General features: G+C 44.7%; 1 long non-coding RNA gene across 1 annotated transcript in view; it reads left to right on the top strand.

Moving 5' to 3' along the window:
* LOC138565983 (uncharacterized) overlaps window positions 1–18,393 on the top strand; it is a 120,175-nt gene that overhangs the window by 45,745 nt on the left and 56,037 nt on the right. The window lies entirely within an intron of this gene.

The raw sequence follows: 18,393 nt of genomic DNA, 5'->3' as shown, positions 1-18,393 counted from the left end.
CCTCTACTTAGTACGTATGTCACGCAAGCCCTTTGAAGTGGTCGCTTGCATGTTAACACATTATAAAACTCAAATATTAATTTGCCCTTTAAGGAATTTGAGAAGACCAATGTCATACTCAGAGTCTCCTACTTTAGCATTGCTAACATTACTCTATAAGTGGAGAGCAACATTGCAATATCATTTACCTGGCCTACAAGGGATAATGGGCATGGGCTATGCCAGGCATTACTTGTCTATAGTATTAGGGCAATGGATATTCAGACAGTAGAATGCTTTTCACACAATCTGCATCCTTTCTAAGTGTTCAGAGTTGCATTGGGCATAAACCTTAACAAATGATATTGTAACTCAATGCTATATAACAATGATTTCACTTATCAGTTGTATAATCCTACCCAACAATATAAGGGTGGAAAGAATAGGTTGCAAACGATCTTGTGTGCACTGCAAAACAATTGTTTACCTGCAGATTAATGACATTTTCTTAAAATGCATATAATATCATGGTGAGGCACTAAATATGTTTTACTTGCAAAGTATTATGGGTATGCAAATATCCCAATGAGTGTTTCACTGCTACAACCTCTCACGTTTTACAGTGCCCTGTCAACTAGTATTGGAGGCGAACACAGGAGCTGGGGAAGGGTCTGGGTGAAAGGGCACAGGAGAACACTCCTTGAGGGTGATGAACAAATCAGTAACTTTCAAAAACCAAGTCAGCTGTTTTGGCAGTACATTACAGTGTAGAAAATGTGTTTGTTTGCTGAAGGAAAAGGAAACTCTAGTAACAGTCTAAAGAACTGCCCTTTCTGTTTCTTTCTATGCTCAGCTGCTGAGGACATTTCAATATGAACATGTGTTTTGTGTTTACTGACTGTAGCATCCCCCTGCATCTTGTCTAACTGATAACAATGAATTACAGAGGGAACCCTAGTTACAGAAGAAGTCTCTCAAGCTGTTGTACCTCTGAGCATTGATGCTATACATTATACGATTCACTTCAACAGGGCTCTATAAGAAACCTCAGTAAATCTCTTGTTGAATTTTGTCTAGGCTGTGGTGAGGAAGGGTGGGCAGCGAAACTATAGTCTGTGTTATGTACCCTGTCATTTTACATCTATGTCAGGGTTACAAGCAAGGGTCCGATAAGAATGTGCTTCCTCCTTAGAGTGAAATGATTTTTCAGGGAGAAAAAAAGTTATTAGCTTTGCCAACAGGGATACTTCATGCTTATTAAAAGATGTTCTTTGCCCTTAAAATTCGTCTTGAGATTGGTCAGAAATATTATTAGAGTTCTTTCCTATGCCACTGCTCTGCTGGTCACTGATGAGAACAAATATCAGTGGAGCTTTTTGGGCAGAAGCCAGGGGTTGGTTCCTATGTGTTCATTGTTTCCCGTTTTTATTGGGCAAATGTTTTTGTTTTTTAGGGATTAAAAAGGGGTGGTATATATGTCTCTTAGCTGTAAGGCTGGTTTTGAGTAACTCACAGGACAACATAATGTGGATAGTAAGCAGAAGCCAGGGAGTTTTGGTCATCATATTCTGTGGTGCGGTCATTCTGATTCAATTATCATCCTTACACAAATTATGAGAGGCATGTTCTCATGGTCCTTGAATTACTTAATTAAAGTAGCGCATTAACTCTTATTGGCATGTTTTCTGACACATTCCTTTTTGTCGCCTTTATTCCATTTGCAAATATTGTATCTGGTCTGATTTTTACTACCCACATCAGTCACAAAATGCAATATTTGTTTTTTTGTAATACACATGAGTGTTTTTCCAGTTGCATAAAGCACACTTTTTTCTCTGCACATGAGTACTTTTGCTAGCTACTGTGGCATATCTTGAGTTCTTGAACTGGTTGATGCATTCTCTTTATAATCACATATAAAATATTTGTTTTTATAACCTATGTTTTTGCCACAGCCATATACATTTGTTGATCCAGCGCTTAAGCTCTGTGAAATGGATATTGTCATGATCTCTGCTTCCAAAAGGCCAGGACCTACCCAACTCCCTTGGAAGCAGACCCATAACCCAGGTTCCGAGTGCCAGCCAGTCCCAATTGGGACCTTTTGGACCCTATCCTGGCGCCAGTGGCGCCAGGCTCATAAATATGCCCAGTCCCAGCGCTGCAAACGCCGGGCTCATAATGCTTGGGTGGACTTACCTGCAGCAGACCATGCTGCTTACTTACCTGCCAGTTGAACCCCTGATCCTCTTCTGTTTGGGACTACTTTTCCTGTTGGGTGAGGCAGGAGCCACTCCCTAGGTTCAGAACACTGGAACTCTTCTGGAAAGCAGGAACTCTTTTCTTACCTAGGCGTGGCTGTGGAAGGAGACAGCTAAGCACTACAGGAGGCTATTTAAACCAGACCCGATGGATGAATCTTGCTTTGCGTTATTCTGCATCCTCTGCAGCAGAACGCTCATCGTGTCTTCTGCATCTGATCCTGGGCCTAAAGGAAAGAGGCTTACCATCCTGAATCCAGTCTTCAGCAACATCTATAAAGACAAGAAAGAACAGGTTAGCACTACGGTCTTCAGTGACAGCTCATCTCTTACCTGGTCCATCGGCTGTCATCAACGCCTCGCGCAGCATTCCTGCATCTGAAAGACAAAGGCTTACCTACTCTTCACGCGCTTCGGAGGTCATCGCACTGCATTCCGGCATCTGAAAGACAAAAGCTTACCAACTCTTTGCACGCTCCGGAGGCCTTCGGAGCTGCATCCCGCATATGTAAGACAAAAGAAGGTGCGTTTAAAGACATTGGGTAACGTTAAATACTCACATGCCATTACTCCATCCACGCCGAACTCAGTGGGCATTCCGGCATCCTTCAGCAGCTCCGAACTGGTACCTGCAAAATAAAAGGACAGTTAGTGCGCATCGTGAAGCAAGCAACAAGCGCTTACTTACGCGCTTCCAGGCACTTCTATTCCGCATACGGGTCCATCCTCAACTCACTTCAGCCAGTCAACCGCCATCGCCGGAACCCTGCAAAATAAGAGACAGCATTACAAAAGGCTTTTAAAGACATTTGAAATATTCGGAACTCACCGTTCGTGAAGTAAACGACGGACAGCAGTCCTCTGAAGTCAAGAGGCCTGCGCTACCTATCCAGAAACTGGTTACAGCACCCTGCCCCGAGGCAGATGGAGAGCTCGGCGTTCACTTACCTAAGACATCTTACTCTTCGAGTCAGGCATACAGTGCACAGAGGTCCAGCCCAAAGAGCCAACCGGGTGCTACACATCACTTTTGAAGATACGGTAGTCGCCCAGCCAAGACCGGCGCCTGTGCGAGAATCAGGTGAGCGTTACAGATATCTGTCATCGCAATCAGCAGCACTTGGTATATATACATACTTTGGGGAACAGTGTTATTTAACTGTGTTCAGTCTACCGAGCAACAACAGAGTTAACATCGACCATGCCACCATGTCCCCGAAGAGTCTATACAACAGTAGGGGGTAATTAATCAAGTACAGGTCATCGAGGTTTCTGGTTATCTACACTCCTGGTACTCGATACTATTGCTTTCAATCGGAATACCGAGGTCGTCCATGTCCAGCACCTGATCCTGCACATCTTGACTAAAGGGGAAAAGGACTGACTTATCAATATTGACCTGGAAGCTTGATACCTGTCGGTAGTTTCTCAGTATTTGGAGGGTCACCCGGACCGAGCTGGCAACATTGGACAGGTGAAGGAGAATATCGTGAGCTTGTATTCCGCATCCCCCCTCTTATGCCCGCTATCTGCTCCTCCTGCCTCATTTTTTATGCTGGGTGGCTCTATAAATATCGCAAAAAGCAGGGGGGACAATGGCACCCCTACCTTGTACCTCTCCTAAGGTGGAAGGCCAGAGACATCTTCCCATTGACAACCACGCACGCAGAGTGCATAGTCTCCAGATTCTACAGAGACATGTTCCATAATGTCGCATTTCGACCATGTTGGCGTTGAGCTGATTGTTCTCCAGGGTCTCCACCTTAATTTCCATCATTCCTATCCTTCTGCCAGGTATGCAGGCAAATCTTCTCTGAGCGCCTTCATTTCTGCCAGGATTCTCCCAATGTCGTCTTTAGTGGCGAAATGCGACATGTGCACGCCCAACAACATCCTTCCCTAGGGCTCACTCCCCGGCACCCTACTCTGCTTTCCCCACTGTTCCCCTCGCACCTGAGGCTCCACTTCTATCTTCTCCTCCTACCTCTCCAGGTCCCCCCAGTTGTTACAATTGTGTTGCATATTTTTAGTTGTATTATGGGAATCTCCCTTCTTGCTTCTCTAGGTCCCCCAGGGGTTACTATTGTATTGCATGTTTTGTATTGTATTGTGTGCATTTTTCTTCTCACTTCTCTTGCCCCCCTCAGTGGTTTCTATTGTATTACTGCACTGTCTCCCTCTCTGTAGGTCCTTCCCCCTAACTGTGATTACTTTTGTTACTGTATTATACCTCTCAACTTCTCCTCCTCAGAGACCTAAACATCCACCTGGATGCTTCTCATCTCTCCGCAGGGCTCATTCGCAATCTCTGCAACTCTCTCTATTTTACCCTCTAGCTCGACCCACTCTGCCGGGCACATCCTGGGTGTTCTCATCTCTTCAGACATCCCCTCTCTAACCCTCTCACCACTCCTCTCGCTTGAATTGACCACTTTCTTCTCTCCTTCCACCTGTCACTGCTCTCCTCCTTTCTCTTTTTCTCTTGTTCTCTCCCGACAATGTTTCTAAACAAGTATGATCTATGAAAATCTCACCAACCGCGTGATCCCCTGCTCCTCCAGAGCCATCAAGGACCACATCGACATCCTCGCTCCAGCCTTGTCCGATTTCTACAATCACTCGTTTGCCACTGGAACTTTCCCCTCCCCCTAAAGCACTCCCTTGTGCAACCCCTCCTCTGCCTATCCTTCCTCTCTGGCAAACTACCGCCTGATCTCTATCACTCCTTTCCTGGGCAAACTCCTGGAAAAGCTGGCTATCTCCCAGCTTACTCTCCAAACTGAATCTGTTGGTTTTCTCCATGACCACCAGTCTGGCTTTAGAGCAGCCATAAGCATGGAAACTCCTCTCCTGAACACGCGTGAAGACATGCTCTCTAATTTCGACACTAGCCTTCCTTCTGTCCTCATCCTCCATGATCTTGCCTCTGCTTTCGACATGGTCAACCATGCCATCCTGATCAATTGTCTCTGTGACAACCTGGGCATCACGAATCCGGCACTAGCCTGGTTGACCTCCTTCCTCTCCTGACTGCCTATCCGCGATTCAGGAATGGTGTGCCTCCAACAATCTCTGCCTTAATGCCAGTAAGACTGAGATCCTTCTCAATGGGACACCTGCTCCCGCTTTCCCTCTTTCACTCTGGTTGCCCCTTCTTGTCCCTCTTCCTGTACCTTCCTGTGAGGCAAAAAACCTTGGTGTCATCTTTGACTCCACCCTCTCCTTCTCTCCTCACATCACAGACATCTCTATGAAGTCCCACTACCAGCTGCACCGCCTCAAAGCTATTTTTCCTTTTCTCACTTTCCCCCAGAAGCCCACTCCCCAAGAATCAGTAGTCCAGCCTGGAGGGAACCACAGCTCTAGAGACAGTGAGTTTCTGGGGGAAGGAGAGGAAAGGAAGAATACCTCTGAGGAGGTGCAGTTGGTAGTTTGAGACGTCAGAGATGTGAGGAGAAAAGGAGAGTGTGGAGTCCAAGATGACCCCGAGGTTGTTAGCCTCACAGGTGGGAGCAGGAAAAGGGCAAAGGGAGGCCGACCAGAGAGTGACAGGAAAGGAGGGTGCAGGTGTGCTAATGAGGAGAATCTCTGTCTTACTGGCATTAAGGCAGAGATCGTTGGCGGCACGCCACTCCTGGAGAGAAGACAGTCAGAGATGAGAGAAGGAGAAGAGGAGGCAGAGGAAGCTTAAATAGGAGCTGAGTGTCATCCGCATAGCACTGAAAGTTGGAGCAGAGAGCGGCAATGCAGTGGGTGAGAGGTGCCAGATATGGGTTGAACAGCCATGGAGAGTGGTTAGACCCCTGGGGAAAAGCACAAGTAGAGACTGAGATAGAGGAAAGGAAGGACCCAAGTTTAACCTGGGAGGGTCAATCAGAGAGGAACGTGGTCAGCCAGGCCAGGGCCTGATCGGTGATACCCAGGTCATCACTGAGACGATTGAGCAGGATAGCATGGTTTACCATGTTAAAGGCAGAAGAGAGATCGAGTAAGATGAGGCAGGGGAGAGATTAGAATCAAGGTTAAAGAGCAGGTCTTCACTGATGTTCAGGAGAGCAGTTTCCGTGCTTCTGGCTGCTCTGAAGCCAGAATGATGGTTATGGAGACAACCAACAGATTCAATGTGAAGATTAAGCTGGGAGATGGCCAGCTTTCCCAGGAGTTTGCCCAGTAAAGGAGTGATGGAGATCAGGCAATAGTTAGCCAGGCAGCAGGGGTCGGCTGAGGGTTTCTTGAGAAGAGGGGGCACAAGAGAGTGCTTCAGGGGTGAAGGGAAGGCTCCAGTGGCGAAGGAGTGGTGGCATAAGTCAGCCAGGGCAGGAGCTAGGGTGTCAATGTGGTCCTTGATGGTTTTGGAAGAACAGGGAAGAACCTCTTTTGACAAGATTTTCATAGATCGGATTTGTCTAGATACCTCATCAGGGGAGAACAGAGGAAAGGAAGAGAAAGACGGAGGAGAGGTGGCCATGGGGGAGGGCAGAGGTAGAGGAAAGATTTAGGGAGGAGGAGGAGAGGACGAGAGTGTGGACAAGATGCCCTGGGTTTTAGAGATGAAATGAAAAAGCCAGGGCCGTGCAGAGGGTCTGGGAGGGGACAGGAGAGGTAGAGACTGCAGCAGGATTTGCCAGCTCCTTGCAGATTTGAAAGAGTTTGGCTGAGTTGTTAGATGCCGCAGAGACGCGGGCTTGGATGTGGGCTCTCTTCTTAGTGTGGACAGAGAACCGGTATTGCCTTTGGAGCAGGCGGCAGGCTAGTTTGTCAGAGGATGCGCAGGAAGCTAGCCATTTCCTCTGAGCCACCCTGCACTTGCGTTTAAGGGTGACGAGGTCAGAGTCATACCAGGAGTTGCACTTGGCTTTGGGCTTCAAACGGATCCTCATGACAGGGGCAAGAACATCAAGAGTATCAGAGATAGAAGAGTGGTGAATGGAAAGGGCTGTGTCAGGATGTGAGTCAGCCAGAGGGGGAGGAGGGGAAGAGAACGTGGCGACGAAAGCCTCAAATGACACACGCTTCATGGATCGGATGACCGAGAAGGTAGGTGGCAGTGCTGGAGTTGGCTTGGCTTGAGGGGTAGAGAGGGAGAGATGGTAGAAAAGGAGAAAGTGATCATTCCAGGAGAGAGGAGTGGTTTGGGGGATAGAGATGGGGAGATCTGAGAAGATCAGGACATCCAGAGTGCGCCCTGCAGAGTGAGATGGGCCAGAGGGGGGAATAGAAAGAGAGAGAGAGTCGCAGAGGTGGGGAAAGAGTCCAGAGGAGGGACAGGAAGCATCCAGGTGGATGTTAAAGTCTCCAAGAAGGAGGAGTTGAGTGGTCGAGGCCAGGAGGGAGGAGCAGAGGTCCACCCACTCAGAGAGAAATGAGGTGATCTGACCAGGTGGCCCATAGATAGTAGCAATGGTAAGAGAGTGGCCAGGAGAGAGAGAGCGTGCAGACAAGGCATTTGAAAGACGAGTAGGCCTGCATAAAAATGACAGAGGCAGGAATCCACTCCGGGAAGATGAAGGCTACACCCCCCCACCACCCCATCCCCTGAACGTTTGGATCTTGGCGCGGAGAGGATCTTGTAGCCATCAGGGAGGAGAGTGTCAACGCTCATGACATAGCTGGCCGTGAACCAGGTCTCAGTGAGACCGAGGGCATTGAGATCAAGTTCTTCCAGGAGGCGGCAGATGTCAGAGTAGTGTTTGAAAGCTGAGCGAGAGTTGAGAGTGGCAATATGGAGAAGGTTGCCAACCTTGAAAGACTTTCTGGAAGGGGTACAAATCAGAGGCACGCCCTGCAGAGGTGTAGAAAAGCCTGCGGGGGGGGCAGAAGAGGAAGCAGGAGAGGGCAAGGGAGCCAAGGAGGAGGCAGAGGGGTGAGGCAAGTAAGCCAAAGAAGGGAGAGAAGAGACAGCAGGAGAAAAAAGGAAATTGATGAGGCGCAGGAAGCGTCTTTCAAAGAGGAGAAGGTTGGCCTGAGGGCCTTGGACCAAGACGATGCCATTCAGGTAAACAATGATGACCTTGGAGGAGTGGAAGGGGGCCAGGAGGGCCTCCCACCGGGTACCACCATTAATGGGAGAAGAAGAGAAAGGAGAGAGCACAGAGACCATATGAAGAGTCCATATGTCTGGTGAGGGAACGACAAAGAGGATGTCTGTGAGGGTCTGTCTGGAGGAAGCACTGGTATAGGTGTTAGCTATAGGGAGGCCTGGGTTGGAGACCAGGATATCCTTTTGAACTTCTTCCTACCAGACTTAGTGAGGAGAGCAGGATAGTCGATAGAGAAGCAGTTTGAAAAGATAGGAGACACAGAGAGCACCATAGAGTAGGTGGGGGAAGAGGAGAGAGGAAGAGGGGTAGAGGGGAAAGGTGGGGGGAGACACTAGGGGAGGACACAAGGGCAGGTGCAAGCAGACGTGACAGAAAGGGACAAGACAGTAGTGGACGATTGACAAGAACTCAGATGGGAGAGCAGGCAGAAAACAAGGCAGTCCAGTAATCAAATCAGGTTACCAGGGCATCAGGAACAGAGCAGTCATTAAAAAGAGAACCTAGAGGAGGGTGGAGCACAGCAGAACACATAACAATATACTAAAGAACAAAGCATTCGACAAATGTAAACCTAGAAGTATTAAGAATGTAGCAGAACACAAAGAAATACAATGCAAAACAGGGCAGTCAATGAGGAAGAGCAAAGGGGGCGCGTGGGTGTAGGAGGCTGGAGAAAGGGGGTGCGAGGCACATGCGATAGGGAGTTGCAAGGGACCACGTAGTCAGGGAGGCACCACTGCAAGCGAACCGCACGCACACACTGCAGCTCGAGAATATAACTTTTACAAATCCACAATTTACTGTGCCACGGAGCACCTGTCCTCACCCCAACACCAGAGAAGTTGACGTTGGCATTGCCTGATGATGGTGGGGATGGCCTGTGGCGACAGAGGGAGTAGACACATGTTGATGCATGCTTACCTGGTGTCTGGGCAGCGGTTCGAGTCCTGGGTCCTGGGTGTTTGCAATAAAAGGCTGTGGTTTTTAGTGCACATTACATAATATAACACACCATAATAGTAATAATAATAATAATCATATAATACATAATGTACACTTTTGGGCACAAGGTCTGGGGTTGTGCGCCCTGGTCCGTGCTGCCTTCTTCCCACGGCGATGTGGGTACCGTTCATTGCCCTGTACTTGTCTTCTTTTCGCTTTCTTTTCTTGGGTGGGTGGGTTCTTGGGAACAAGAAAAGTTTTCTGCGTACGCAGATTACTTGCAGTGCTCCACACGGAGTACCAAGGATTGTGTTTCTTGCTGTCCAGGCAGCCCCTTATATCTTTGCAGATTTGCCCTAGGCTATGAATGTTTGTAGGGGCGGCATTACCGCGCCCGCGGCCAGCTGGCACTGATGGCAGTTAGCACCTCATGATGACCATTGTTGGTCATCTGCTCTGTGACTTCTTGCCTGCCTGATCTCTTCTTTGGGTGTGGCACTTGCTAATGTGCTTTGGCACCCTGCTATAGTCCTCCTCCTGCCTGTCCCCTTGCAGCGGGTGAGAGGGCAGGGGTTTGGGGCTACCAAACGCAGATGGGGAGCAGGTACAAATGGATCTAGGTCACCTGGCCTAAGCCCTGCACACCTGGTGCCTCCCTGCCTGCCGCTCTCTTTCACCACTTAGCAAGCCCCGCCCACCTGGTGCCTTCCTGTTTGCCGCTCTTTTTCACCACTTAGCAAGCCCCGCCCACCTGGTGCCTTCCTGTTTGCTGCTCTTTTTCACCACTTAGTAAGCCCCGCCCACCTGGTGCCTTCCTGTTTGCCGCTCCTTTTTCCTACTAAAGGAGCCCTCCAGCCTCTTTTCCTTTGCAGAGGGGGAGCAGGTGCAAGTGGATCTAGGTCACCTGACCTAAGCCCCGCCCACCTGGTACCTTCCTGCCTGCCGCTCTTTTTCACCACTTAGCAAGTCCTGCCCACCTGGTGCCTTCCTGTTTGGCGCTCTTTTTCCTTACTTAAGGAGCCCTCCAGCCTCTTATCCTTTGCAGATGGGAAGTAGGTGCAAGTGGATCTAGGTCACCTGGCCTAATCCCCGCCCACCTGGTGCCTTCCTGTTTGCTGCTCTTTTTCACCACTTCGCAAGCCCCGCCAACCTGGTGCCTTCCTGTTTTACACTCTTTTTCACCACTTAGCAAGCACCACCCACCTTCTTAGCCCTGCCTCTTCCTTCCTGCTCCTAACTATTAGATCAAGGGCGTCTCTCACCCGGGCGTCCTAAGCGAAGGGCAGACGAAGAAAAGGGGAATTCCTGTTTGGACCTGTTCTGACCAGGAGGACCCAGGGCCCGACCCCCTGCTCAGACAGCAGGTAGGCATGCACCAACATGTGTTACTCCCTCTGGTCCCCCCGTGATGTTCCCTTGTGCCCCCCCATTCACGCACACAGGTGTTTCCTGTTTTGCTTGGTTCTTCTACCCTGCTCCCCCCTCACCCCACTCAAGCCTACTTCTGCAGGAGTCTGTCCTGATACATTCTGGTTTCACCATCACCGTCTTGTGGACAAGGCTGGATTTGACTTTTATGGACTTCATTCATTCATGGTGCGTCACCCTTTCTCAACTCTCATGCTGAACTTCTTTTGCATCTTGTACTCATGGTGGCCCTGAATCATGCTGTTCCCATCTTCATTTTGTTTCCTGGCCTGCAACATTATGTGTTACTACTGACTTCTGCAATTGTATTCACTCTCCCCTCTTGTTTCTCCACTCTTTTGACTGCTAACTCTCTGTTCTCTCCTCCTTTCCCTTCTCCCTTTTCCTATCTCCTCCCCTTACTTTCTCCTTACTTTCTTCTATGCACTTACTCTATCAGAATTGTCCCTGGACCTAGTATGATAGCAACCTCGTCTGTCTCCTCCTCCCTCCCCTTACTGGATTTTTCCTCCCCAAGCCCCTCCAGCACTATCTGAAATGTCATCAAGCCTAATATGATAGTCACTTGTTTTGTTCCTCCCCTACCTTTCTGCACCCCTCTCCCTCACCTCTTGTTTTTTTTCCGGCTCTACCAGAAATGTCGTCAGGCCTAGTACGGTAGTCGCCTGTCTGTTTCCATTTTCTTCCCACTCTCCCCCTCCCTTCCTTATCTATGTTTTAGCTCTTGCACTATCTGAAATGTCGTCAGGCCGAGTACGATAGTTAATTTCACATCCTTACTGTTCATGGCCTGTAAGAATGTCATTGTTTTTTCCCTTGTTCCCTCCCTTGCCTTGAAGCACTTTGAAACACATTGTGTATAGGCGCTATATAAATAAACTATCATATCATATCATACCCTGTGTCTGCAGTATATGTTCTGCCCCTTCCCCTCCCCCTGTGACCTTGTTGCCCCAGGTTACTTGTCCGTGCTGTCGAGCTGCGAGGTTCGCCCTCGGCAACGCTGCCTATTCCATGTGCAGGGGCTAGGATGCTCTGCAGCGTCCTTGGTGCCCAGCACCTTCAATGTCGGGGCCCATCGAGACCTCGGGCCAAGGCCGCCTGCACAACTCTGCTCTGTTATTTCGCCTGGAAGCTCCGAACTCCCTCTGTTGCACTTGAGCCCCCGCTGTCGGTGCCGGGACAGCGTTTCACCGCTCTTTCTCTTCATTTTGCGCTGGAAAAAGTGGGAGCCTGAGCTCAAGTGGCCATACTTATCCATGCCCCCTAGAGGTCTCCCCGTACAAGGCATTATTATTGCACTTGCCCAGACTCCTTTGTTGATTGTTTGTTTCTTTATCAATTTGAAAATGAACAAAAACTTTTTAAAAGATAAAAATGAATTACGCGTCTATGTCTTTGCTCAAAGCATGGCAGCCCACATTGAAGATATGGGACCTGATTTATTAAAGGTTTGTGAATGGGATTGCATCATTGTAAAATGCTTTTGTAAATCAGGCCCATGGGCTATAAAAACGTGTTTTCTGGATACCTACAGTAGAAAAGCTTCCGTTTCTCCGAGGTGGGAAAGGAGAACATCTTTTCTGTGTTTCTAATGTGGTATTTGTTTCCCCTTTCCTCCTGTAGAGTCTATTCAAACCACAGGACAATTCAACGTTTGTTTGCCAAGATGAATAATTAGCCTACTGCCTGCTTCAGTGATATTTCTGCACTCTGACCTTGAGCGAGGCACGCCATCTCCTTCTTTTTTTGTTTAATAATTTGTATTGTTTTAAATATTGAGAACGATACAAATATCAACAAGTTACAGACTTTGAATGAAACAAGAACCATACAGAATTTACATGGTGAATGGTTTTGATCAATTGTAATAAACTTTCTATATAACAAATTCATTAGTTAAATTCACCTATGAATATAATATAAACTATAGTAGGTTTTAACATTGTTAAAATAACAAGTTATATATGAATAGTTGTAGCTCTGGTCTGTAAAGAGTGATTTATGTGTAGTGAGTATAGAGATAAGGAGAGACTTACAGGGAGACGTACAAGAGACACACAAGAAACAGGAGGGTAAAGGATAAGGGGGGAGGATGGGTATGATAGATTATATCATAAGGTTAATCTAATCATTTCTAACATTGTGTAGTCCAGGCATTTCAGTTTGTGTATAGACATATGGATAATGAGGAAGACATAAGAGTATACATTCATGTACCATGAGCAGTTGCATTGAAACAGTTAAGATAGCTGGTGAAATAGTACCATTTAGCATTATATTTGGGAATTGTGTTTTGATTGTTGGCCATGCACATTTCCAATTTATGAGTGCTACAAATAGTATTCCACCAAATTTTGGTAGAAAGCAAACTAGAGTCTTTGCAGTTAGCAGTGATGCATTTTAAGCCTATGCAAATGAATAGATCATAAGGTCTAGCAGAGTCAGGTGGAATATAAGTTGTAATGGCTAAGCTTCCTAAAAATATATTAACAAAGGAGAAAGGAACATCAACACAGAAGATCCATTTGAGAAACTTCCAAATTTCATGCCAAAATGTAACAATATATGAACATTCAAAAGACATATGCATATATTGGTGGCGGGAGATAAACCACATGACCAACATTTTGCATTATAATTCGGATTAGACTTAGCCAATTTGGCCGGAGTAATGAATGCTCTATGAATGAAGAAATAAAAGTGTTGTGAAATATTTGCTGACACATATAGTTGTTTAATTTTGGAAAACAGGCGGAGCCAAATATGGTCTTCAAACATGTAGCCTAAATCAAGTTCCCATTTCAGACGGATTGGGCAAATCTTAAAAGTTGAGGTGAGCAAATTGTATATTTTTGAGGCTCTAACTTCACTGACCATGGTAAGGTGCATTAGTCTGAGGGCATCTGGAGTAAGAATTTCATAAGAAAATTGGGCAAGTGCATCAAGACAGGAGTTAATTAAGTTATTGTAAAATTGTAAGTCCTTCTTAGGTATATTAAATGTGGTAGAGAGTTGCTGGAAGGAGAGGATATAAGGACCATCTATAATGTGTTGGATGAATCTGATACCTTTTTGAATCCATGTTTTGCGATTAGGGATCTTATTATTAATTACTATGTTCTTATTATGCCATAGTAACGGGGAAAGATACTTAATGGGGGTTTTAGTATGGGGAAAGAGAAAAGTTTGTAGAGCTAATACGGATGCTTTAATAGGTTCCAAAATATTTTTAGATGAATGTGTAAATATGTATATATAATCAGTGATATTATGTGGTTGAACTACTTGTTTTTCTAATGTACACCAAGTCGGGATGTCGACGGATTTAGGATCCATGAACCATTGACGAAACTGTTTTATAAGAAATGCCGAGTGATATGACTTAAAGTCTGGGAATCTAACACCACCGATGTCATAGGGTGCTTTCAGTTTGGTTAGAGCAATTTCTTTTTACTTTTTCCTATTCCCCAAACAAAATTAAGTAGTATAGAATAAATGGATTTAAAAAAGGAAAGGGATAATGGGACGGAGAGGGGCTGCAAGTAGTATAGAATTATGGGAGTAAGCATCATTTTAATTGTATCTAAACGCCCCCACCAGGAGAGGTAGAGTGGAGACCATTTGGATGTAAGATCCTTGAGGGTGTCCAGTAGTGTTATAGTATTGAGTTTGATAGTATCTAGGATAGTAGGGGCAAAACGAAGACCTAAATATTTAATGGAGCTACTGCACCATTTGAGGCCGAAAATGTCAATGTTGTGTTTAAGACAGTAGGGATTTAAGGGCATCATTTCTGATTTTTGTGTATTTAATTTATATCCTGAGACCTGACCAAATTACGATAATGCATTCAAGAGGTATGGAATATGAAGTTTGGGGTTTTTAATTAAGATAAGAATATCATCCGCATATGCGGCTATTTTATTAATTGAGGCACCTACTTGAATTCCTGGGATGTTTTTGTTAGATCTTATTAATTCTAGTAGCGGTTCAAGAGAGAGGATATATAGTAATGGTGAAAAGGGGTATCCCTGACGCGTTCCTCTTAGCAAGGGAAAAGAAGAGGAAGTCTGACCATTTAAGTAGATAGCAGATTTGTGGGCAGAATAAAGGAGTTTAACAAGTGAAATACATTTTTCACCACAACCATGCCAACGTAGAGTTTGAAACATAAAATTCCAATCAACACGATCAAAAGCTTTATCTGCATCCAATGCAAGGGCAGCATAACCTTGAATGTCTTTTTTGTCATTAGCTGCAAGGTTGATGGCATTTAGTAGGAGTCTGGCGGTAGAGGATATGTTACGTCCTTTTACATAACCTGTTTGAACTGGTTTAATTAGATTTGGGAGTGAGGATTCAATTCTGTTGGCTAGTATTTTGGCAAAAATGTTGCTTTCTATATTGATAAGGGAAATGGGTCGATAATTGCTGGAAAGAGTAGGGTCTTTGTCAGGTTCAGGGAAAATGATAAGTAAAGCTTCTGAAAAGGACCCGGAGGAGCATTTTCGTGAAATAAAATATGAAAAAGGTTTTTTAAGTTTAGGGGTTAAAACTTGGGAAAATATATTATAGAATTCGGTAGATAGTCCATCTGGGCTGGTTGCTTTACCTTTTCCGGGGCTATGGATGGCTTTGGTACTCGTGATGTCATTTTCAAGGTGAGATAAATCAGTTTTGGGGTAAGTGGTTCGACTGATGTTGTTCAAAAAGGAATCGATATTATCTTTGGGAATAGCACTTTCTGGAGTATAGAGATCAGTATAAAATGTTCTAAAGCATTCCAGTATTTCATCAGACCGATGATGCGTTATGCCTAATTTGTCTTGAATGTGAGAGATTTGAACTTTTTCTTTTTTGGTTTTTAAATAGGAGGCAAGCATTTTTCCTGCCTTATTAGAAGTTTGATAAATCTTTGTTTTGTATTTAAGTATAGTACCAGCAGCCAACTCTGTGATTTTTTTATTGATTTCAAAGCGTATTTTAATAACTTGTCGTAGGTTTGTTGAATTAGTGTCAGTATAGTAGTGTTGCTCTGCAAGAGTGAGTTTAGAATATAGTTCATCAAGATATCTTTTCCTAAGTTTTTTATTCTTACCTGAGAGGGCCATTATGTGACCTCTAAGGGCTGCTTTGAAAGCATCCCAATTATTGACAATGGAGGTATCGTGGTCTTGGTTGTCGTTAAAGTATTGTTGAATGAAAGCATTAATAGATTGAATAGACTTTGAATCATTTAAAAGAAAATTGTTAAGTTTCCATCTGGAAGCACCTCTATTCATATCTGTAAGGGAGATGTGATGACCGGAGCGTGGTCAGAGTTAATAATGTTGGAGATTTTAGAGTCTATAATGGATCCAGGTATGGTCTTAGTAGCAAAAATATAGTCAAGTCGTGATAATGTGTTGTGAGGGGGGAATGGAAGGTATAGTCCAAAATGTGTAGGATGAGATATCCTCCAAGAATCAATTAGTCCTGTTTCCCCTAGACAGTTCCCAAAGGATTTGTGAGTTTTGTTGGATTTAAACATGCAGCTGGATTTTCGATCTAAATAAGGGTCCAAGACCTGATTGACATCACCACACATTATCAAATTGGTGAAGTTATTTTTCAGAATCATTTGTTTAATATTATTCCAAAAGGAGGGGTCTGGTAATGTAGGTCCATAAATATTGAGAATTGATACTTGTGTCGTGTCAATTAAAGGTTTTACCCAAACCCACCTTCCATAGGTGTCTGCATCTTGGGCAAGAACTTTGTAGGGTTGTTTTTTACTAATTAATATAGCAACTCCATTTTTCTTGGATATAGCTGGACTGGAGATAACCTCCTTCACCCAGAGAGACTTAAGTTTCATTGTTTCTTTGAGGGATAAGTGTGTTTCTTGCAGGCAAGCTACTGTTGGTTTAAATGTATTCAAGTGAGATAAGACTTTACATCTTTTCATAGGATTCTTACAACCCTTGATGTTCCATGTAATGCATTTAAAGATCATTTAGTTAGAAGAAATTTGATATTCATGCAACTTATAGCGCGATAGTGCGATAATAAAAACATAGCATTTGTCATTTGGTTGAGATCATATATACCCAAATGTTTAAACAGAAGGAAGGAACATAGGGGGTCAGGGAAGGGAGAAAGGGGTTTGATAAAACCTTGGAGGGGAGTATACCATGTCAAATGAGTGATTTTAGAGATCAAACAGGACATGGGAGAGGGAGTTGGGAGGAAATATAAATAGGGGATAGGAAACGCCAACTGGGTCGCTAAATAGAAAAAAAGCAACCACCAGTGGAAGAGGGACCCAAAAGAGCGCCCACCCCACATAATAAATATAATTGTAAGATCATTGCATTAGGTAAATAAAAACATAAGAGTAAAGTAATAGAGACTAGGTTTCAAGTAGTGGGTGATGTTGAGGCCACAGCTGGAGAGGAGGTGTCCATGTTATCATTTTTAAGGGATTGTATGAAGAGCCTTAAGCCAGCAGGATCATCAAAGACTGCAGAGCGTCCTTAGTATGTTACTTTAAAGGAGCATGGGTGGAATAAGCCATAGCGGACATTAAGTTGTTTAAGAGCAGGACGAAATGCCAAAAAAACATGTTTTCTTTGTGCTGTACTTCTAACCACATCCTGTGAGATAAATAATTGCCATGCCAAATGAGAGATTTACGTTCTTTAACTGTGGAGAAAATTAGTTGTAGTGAGGGTTACAGGTCATTTGCTCGGAAATAAATGGTCGACAGGACAAATGGTCGACGCAATTTGGTCGAAAGACAAATGGTCGAATTTTTTTTTTTTAGTATTTTCACTTTTTTTTTTTGGGTGGGTCCCCCCCAACCCCCAACCCCCAACCCCCTTTTTTTGCTAAAAAACCTTTTTTTTTCCTAAACGAAAACCTGAAAAATATATATATAAATTAAAAAAAAATCGACCATTTGTCTTTCGACCAAATTGCGTCGACCATTTGTCTGTCGACCATTTGTCTGTCGACCAAATGACTGGACAGCATAGTTGAGAATATTCCAAAAGGTAAAATATTAGCGTTCTTGGTATCTGACGAGATGAGGAAGAGACTGAGGGTTGACCAATCCTATGGGCTCGTTGTATATTAAAAGTAGTTTCCAACGGCAGATGTAGTATGGCCGGTAAGAATTTATGTAGGAAGACAATGGGGTCAGTACCCTCAGCTCCTTCAGGAAGGCCTGAGATGCGTAGGTTATTGCGCCTGCTGCGATTTTCTAAGTCTTCATTATGCTTTTGGAGTTCTTTAATGGATTTCTCTAATTGCGCAACCCTAGAAGAAATATCTTCTAGAACGCCAATTCTGTTCTCAGCCTCTTCCACTCTGTTGTTAACTCCCATCCACCTTTCATCTAATTGCTGTAGCTTAGTATTTGTGGTTTCAATAAAGGGTTTGAGTGCCCTGATTTCAGCAAGAATGGCTTCAATAGCTGGGTCTGAAATACCTAGTGGAGGTGGTGAGTCACTTTTGTTTTTTTTTTAGAATAGTTGAAGAGGAGGTAGCATCCTTAGAAGAGGCACCATTCTTTTGGTTAGCTTTGCTGGTTGCCATATCTGAGCAATTATTAACAGGTGTAAGTAGTTATGGCGTATGATTCTTTGTAGAAGTTATTTATGATGACTTGTAGTATATAATTATTACATCCATATTATTCATACGGCTTTACTCTAAGCTAGAGAGACCAAAAAATGGAAAAACCCAGAATAATAAGG

Source organism: Ambystoma mexicanum, chromosome 2p (genome assembly GCF_040938575.1).
Source record: "Ambystoma mexicanum isolate Mex_15411 chromosome 2p, UKY_AmexF1_1, whole genome shotgun sequence".
NCBI classification, from domain to species: domain Eukaryota; kingdom Metazoa; phylum Chordata; class Amphibia; order Caudata; family Ambystomatidae; genus Ambystoma; species Ambystoma mexicanum.
The sequence above is the reverse complement of the archived record's forward strand: the minus strand, read 5'-3'. Positions and strand labels throughout refer to the sequence as shown.